Source organism: Ascaphus truei, chromosome 21 (genome assembly GCF_040206685.1).
Source record: "Ascaphus truei isolate aAscTru1 chromosome 21, aAscTru1.hap1, whole genome shotgun sequence".
NCBI classification, from domain to species: domain Eukaryota; kingdom Metazoa; phylum Chordata; class Amphibia; order Anura; family Ascaphidae; genus Ascaphus; species Ascaphus truei.
Window position 1 is genome coordinate 21,057,073 of NC_134503.1, and position 7,445 is coordinate 21,064,517.

A 7,445-nucleotide genomic window follows, 5' to 3' on the forward strand; every position below is an offset into this window, starting at 1 on the left:
ACAGCATTTCTTTAGCCTTATGACGTTCAGATACCTCCATTGATTCATGAATATCGACGTTTATGTGTCTTATTTACTATGTTGGCAATGGTTCATTGAAAAAGATCTGACAAATACCTATGTAGGATTATATCAGCTATCAATGAAGCAGAGGCATATTACTTTAAGACCACCATTTCAAATACTGGTCTATGCAATATGCCATTACATTTAACATCTGGTGAACCTAAGTAATTTTTTAATTCTTTTTTAACTCAAGGGATTAAGTGTATTTTCCCTTTTTTAATATAGCTTACCTCTGTGCAATTACAATAACTACATAGCTGCATTTACGAATCCAGCAATTACCTCGTGACAGGTTAAAACACAAAGCAAGCGGTTGCTATGACAACCAGTGGGTATATTACCACCAGCAGGCGCAGAGGCACGCCCATACCCGAAGAAGTTTGTGCCAGAATGAAACGCGCGTCGGGTAGTGATGACGTCACGGTCATCTGTTTCATAGCGCTATGCTTGACTCTCATTACTAATGCTGATTACTTAACAGATAATGAACTAAATGGAATAGAGGAGGATACAAGGTGGTATGGAGGTAGAATGGGGGCAAGTGCGAGTTTGACAAGCAGTGAGACACCCATAGTAACTACAGATAATACTAGAAAACTTCTAAAGACTAAACCAAGTGGGCGCAGAAAGGAAGGAGCAGATAAGATAATAGTACAGGCTGAAAAGAAAATTAAATGCATGCTTGCTAATGCAAGAAGCCTGACAGATAAAATGGGGGAGCTTGAATTAATAGCTGCAAGGGAGCAGTATGACATCATAGGCATAACTGAAACATGGTGGGATGAAACTCATGACTGGACAGTTAATTTAGAGGGTTATTCTCTTTTTCGGAAGGATCGAACAAATAGAAGGGGAGGTGGAGTATGTTTATATGTTAAACCGGATCTAAAACTTATTAAAAGGGATGATGTTTATGAAGGGAATGATGAAAATGTAGAGACTTTGTGGATAGAAATTAGCAGTGGAGGTAAAAGTATTAAGAAAATGTTTGTGGGAATATGTTATAAACCCCCAAATATCTGTGAGATTGAGGAAGCTAAAATACTTTTGCAAATGGAAAAGGCATCAAAACTGGGTCATGTTTGCATAATGGGGGATTTTAATTATCCAGACATAGACTGGGACAATGAGATTGGCGTTACAACAAAAGGAGACAGGTTTTTGGGGGTGCTTAAAGACAATTATATGACCCAAATTATTGAGGAACCAACCAGGGGTGGGGCAATACTGGATTTGGTCATATCAAACAATGTAGAAGTAATAACAAATATTCAAGTCCTGGAACATTTGGGTAACAGTGATCATAACATGGTCTCATTTAAAATAAATTATCAAAAAATAGATTTTTTTGGGTTCAACAAAGACCTTAAACTTTAGTAAGGCAAATATTAATAACTGAGGTCTAATCTAGTAGTAATACAATGGGATGATGTTTTTGCAGGGGAAAATGTAGAAGATAAATGGGCAGTCTTTAAAACATTGTTAAAAAAGCACACTTATCCGTATATACCCTTGGGTAATAAGTATAAAAGAAATAAGTCAAAACCAATGTGGCTAAATAAACAGGAAGGGGAGGAAATGGACAAGAAGAGGAAGGCGTTTAGATTCAAGTCAGAAGGGATGGAGACATCGTATCAGAATTATAAGGAATGTAACAAAAATTGCAAAAGGGCAATCAAATTAGCAAAAATGGATAATGAAAAAAGGATTGCAATAGAAAGTAAGGTCAACCCTAAAAAGTTCTTTAAGTACCTTAATAACAAAAAAATGAGAAAAGAAAATATAGGACCCTTTCAGTGTGAGATGGGTAGGCAGATTATTGGTGATAAGGAAAAAGCTGAGGTATTAAACACATTCTTTGCCTCTGTGTTTACCAGGGAAGAATCAAGTTCAATAGTAGTGCCGCAGGAGGAAGCCACAACCTCCATATTAATGAACAATTGGTTAACTGAGGAAGAAGTTCATAAGCGACTTGAAAAAATTTAAGTAAATAAGGCACCTGGCCCCGATGGCATACATCCAAGAGTTCTCAAGGAGTTAAGCTCAGTAATAGCCAAACATTATATTTAATATTCAAGGACTCAATTTCCACAGGCTCAGTACCACAAGATTGGCGTAAAGCAGATGTGGTGCCTATATTTAAAAAGGGAGCTAGATCACAACCTGGAAATTACAGACCTGTAAGCCTGACTTCAATAGAAGGGAAACTACTTGAAGATTTAATACGGGATAACATTCAGGAATACTTAATGGAAAACAAAATTATCAGTAATAGTCAGCATGGATTTATGAAGGATAGATCTTGCCAAACTAACCTTATTTGTTTCTTTGAGGAGGTAAGTAGGAATTTAGACCAGGGTAATGCAGTTGATGTGGTCTACTTAGATTTTGCAAAGGCTTTTGATACGGTTTCACACCAGAGGTTGGTGTACAAAATAAAGAAAATTGGACTCAGTAATAATATATGCACCTGGATTGAAAACTGGTTAAAGGACAGACAACAGAGGGTTGTCATAAATGGAACTTTTTCAGGTTGGGCTAAAGTCGTGAGTGGAGTACCTCAGGGATCGGTACTGGGACCCCTGCTTTTTAACTTGTTTATTAATGACCTTGAGGTTGGGATCGAGAGCAAAGTCTCCATCTTTGCTAATGATACTAAATTGTTTAAGGTAATAGAATCAGAGCAGGATGTAATTTCTCTTCAGAAGGACTTGGAGAGACTGGAAACCTGGGCAGGTAAATGGCAAATGAGGTTTAATACAGGTAAATGTAAGTTTATGCATTTGAGATGCAAGAATAAAAAGGCGACTTACAAATTAAATGGATATATATTGGGGGAATCCTTGATGGAGAAGGATTTAGGAGTGCTTGTAGACTGCAGGCTTAGCAATAGTGCGTGAGAAAAGAAAAAAGTGCGCAACTAGTGTAATAAGTGACGTGATGAATATTAATAAAAATACGTGACCTTAATCAGAGCGTCTGCAGCTGCGATGGAGGGGGGGCTCAGGAACCCCCTAAAGCTAACAGATAAAAACAGAAAAGACACAGCGCACAACGCTCATAGTGAATTAAAAGTTGTATTGACATGTAAATTATAATGTGGTGAGTATTGTGCGTACATCAATAAGGTGTTATACAAGCAGTTTCGGGATAATGTTACCCAAGCGCCACATGGAAACCGGAACAGATGTCCTCACATGGATATGGACGCTGGTGCCTCAGATACAGGGTCCTGTCGAGGTAGATAGGAAGCCTCAGAAAGTTCTTACACCCAAAACACGAGTCAAACGTGTGCTGCTGTCCCATGCAGTGCTGTTACAAAGCGAAGCTCCACGCCAGCTAGGATCCTCTCTCTCCCCTCCGTTCAAACACTTCCGGGTTGGTGATGTCACCACAGGGATACTCGCCGATGTTTGGCGCCGTTTTCACTGGGTCAGCTCGCGTGATGGGATGGTGTAGTTAGAGACAAGACTCTTGACAGCTCTTCCAACACGTTTCGAAACCCGTTGGAAGAGCTGTCAAGAGTCTTGTCTCTAACTACACCATCCCATCACGAGAGCTGACCCAGTGAAAACGGCGCCAAACATCGGCGAGTATCCCCGTGGTGACGTCACCAACCCGGAAGTGTTTGAACGGAGGGGAAAGAGAGGATCCTACCTGGCGTGGAGCTTCCACAGGCTCAGTACCACAAGATTGGCGTAAAGCAGATGTGGTGCCTATATTTAAAAAGGGAGCTAGATCATAACCTGGAAATTACAGACCTCTAAGCCTGACTTCAATAGAAGGGAAACTACTTGAAGATTTAATACGGGATAACATTCAGGAATACTTAATGGAAAACAAAATTATCAGTAATAGTCAGCATGGATTTATGAAGGATAGATCTTGCCAAACTAACCTTATTTGTTTCTTTGAGAAGGTAAGTAGGAATTTAGACCAGGGTAATGCAGTTGATGTGGTCTACTTAGATTTTGCAAAGGCTTTTGATACAGTTTCACACCAGAGGTTGGTGTACAAACCCGTTTCGAAACCCGTTGGAAGAGCTGTCAAGAGTCTTGTCTCTAACTACACCATCCCATCACACGAGCTGACCCAGTGAAAACGGCGCCAAACATCGGCGAGTATCCCCGTGGTGACGTCACCAACCCGGAAGTGTTTGAACGGAGGGGAAAGAGAGGATCCTAGCTGGCGTGGAGCTTCGCTTTGTAACAGCACTGCATGGGACAGCAGCACACGTTTGACTCGTGTTTTGGGTGTAAGAACTTTCTGAGGCTTCCTATCTACCTCGACAGGACCCTGTATCTGAGGCACCAGCGTCCATATCCATGTGAGGACATCTGTTCCGGTTTCCATGTGGCGCTTGGGTAACATTATCCCGAAACTGCTTGTATAACACCTTATTGATGTACGCACAATACTCACCACATTATAATTTACATGTCAATACAACTTTTAATACACTATGAGCGTTGTGCGCTGTGTCTTTTCTGTATTTATCTGTTAGCAATAGTGCCCAATGTCATGCAGTAGCTGCAAAGGCAAACAAGATCTTATCTTGCGTCAAACGGGCAATGGATGGAAGGGAAGTAAACATAATTATGCCCCTTTACAAAGCATTAGTAAGACCACACCTTGAATAGGGAGTATAATTTTGGGCACCAATCCTAAGAAAAGACATTATGGAACTAGAGAGAGTGCAGAGAAGATATACCAAATTAATAAAGGGGATGGACAATCTAACTTATGAGGAGAGGCTAGCTAAATTAGATTTATTTACATTAGAAAAGAGGCGTCTAAGAGGGGATATGATAACTATATACAAATATATTCGGGGACAATACAAGGAGCTTTTAAAAGAACTGTTCATCCCACGGCAGTACTAAGGACTCAGGGCCATCCCTTAAGGTTGGAGGAAAGGAAATTTCACCAGCAACAAAGGAAAGGGTTCTTTACAGTAAGGGCAGTTACACTGTGGGATTCATTACCCATGGAGACTGTGATGGCAGATACAATAGATTTGTTCAAAAAAAGGTTGGACATCTTTTTAGATAGGAAAGGTATACAGGGATATACCAAATAAGTATACATGGGAAGGATGTTATCCAGGGATTAATCCGATTGTCAATTCTTGGAGTCAGGAAGGAATTACTTTTTCCCCTTAATGGGGTTTTTTGTTTGCCTTCCTCTGGATCAATAAGTAAGTATAGATATAGAATAAAGTATCTGCTGTCTAAATTTAGCATAGGTTGAACTTGATGGACCTATTTCTTTTTTCAACCTCATCTACTATGTAACTATGTAGATACTTTTTATCAAGCTTAACTAAGTTGTGGGCCTACCACGCATCCACTAGCAGGGAGGCTGTACACAGGGTTAACCGGAGCCAATGAGTTCTCAGACCGAGTATCCTCTCTGCTATACTGCTGCGGCCAAGTTTATTCGAGCATTTGCCCGTTCTTGGCCGCAGCAGTAGCCTGGCGCGCGCCGGAGGGTGCCGGGCGCGCGCCGAAGCAGCGGAGGAGCGCCCTCCGGTCGGGGCGCTCTCCCTACCGCTGCCGGGTCCGCCGGGTCCCCCGGAACCCCCTGCCGCAGTCCCCCACATCGCGGGACACCAGGGCTCCCTCGGGGAGCCCTGGACGCGCGTGCAGGGGGCGCAGGCTCCCGAAGACGTGTGACCGCGCGTCGGTGACGCGCGGCACGCCGGTGACGCGCGGCACGCCGAGGGGCGGCCACTAGCAAGCCGGGAAATCTCCCGGCTTGCGGATCTGGCCGATGAGCAATAAAGTGTGTCGGTAGTGTACAAGCATCGCCCGCTCCTCATCCCCCCACCCCCCTTTTCATCGCGGCAGGTTGGTTTTATAGGGGTGGGAACGAGCTACAGCTGGTCACTATCTACAACACTGAAATGTGACACAGTATATCCCATTTGATTAATCTCACATGAGGATCCTTCTATGTGCAAGTTGTATGTATATGATTTGAGTATATTATTACACAGCTCTTATGAGGGAATTGCCAATAGCTGCTATCCCTCCCTTGGTGTATACTCAGAATGAACACCGGAGGGAGCTATATCTCCTCTGTTCAAAAGCACCTTATTGGTTATATAGAGAATACTCTATATCTATATGACTAAAGATACTCATCCAGCTGGCAATCAGTCAGCATGCACAAGTATAGCTACATTATATTCGCTTACTCACACTATTTTACCATGATCACTTAAGTTCTAACAGGGACCTTATACATCCCTTCACAAGATTTCAGTTTAATCACTTAATGATTAGTACACTTAGTTTAGGATATGTAGCTATCCAGTGTATGTATACATGGCTGATTTAGAGTATATGTAGGCGTTAAATCTAAGTTGAGAGCTATCTATTCGGGTTAGACTATTTACTTACCCATTAACATAGCTAGCATTATGAGCTTTGATTTGAATAATTATATTCCTTATGGTTTATTTTGTAAATAAAGTTTTCTCTATATTAGTTGAGGTGGCCCAACATCACCTCTTTCCAGTTAATGTGATTTGATTCACCGAGGCGGAGTGCATGATCTTGGTGGGATCTTTTCCTTTCTTTCACATACGCTTTATCCCCACGTGCACCCCCAGGGGTTAGCTGATGCAGTAGCCAGTTTTTCTACGATCCCAAGGTGATCTCATACATACGTGGAGGGCTGATGGAAGATGCAAGGTGCAGACCAGGTGTGCAGGATTTTCAGATGATTCTGTGGCCAGGTGGGGTATTAAATGCGCGCCCCCGCGACGTGCGGCGTGCGCAAGTACATGGGGTGTTGATAGCGCTGCAGGTGCGTGTGGCCAGCGCCACAAGCCTTCCACGGTGGCACATGCACACAGGAGGGGGGGGGGCGCGCACATCGGGAATCCCGGTGGCTTATGCGGGCTGAAGATAGCCGTACGTGCTCCTCCCCGCTGGTGGGGGTGCATGCGCCTGAGAGGTCCGACGGCGTGCAGGAGGTAAGGGACCACTCTGCACGCCCCTTACAACAGGTAAATGGGGGTCTTTCTTCCACTGGTCCCGCAGCATACAATTTTCTTTCTAGGGGGGACACCTCTGCCAGGACGCGCTGAAAGGGTGAGCCAATCACCCGGGTGACCAGACTTAAGGAGCTACCATGCTCCGTGGTCACCCGAGGGCCCACACCCAACACCCCTGGGGCAGTCCACTTACCCCTCTCGTTGTCCCAGGCCTGGAACCGATGGTACCATCATCGTAGGCCGCGACAGTCGCGGTAGGGCGCACGGGCCCACAGCATATTCCGCAGCTGAGGTAGAGTAGGTATTAGGTGGCACAAGACCACCAACGACTCCAGCAGTGCTCACAAGGGCCCACTGGCCCACTGGCCTACAACAT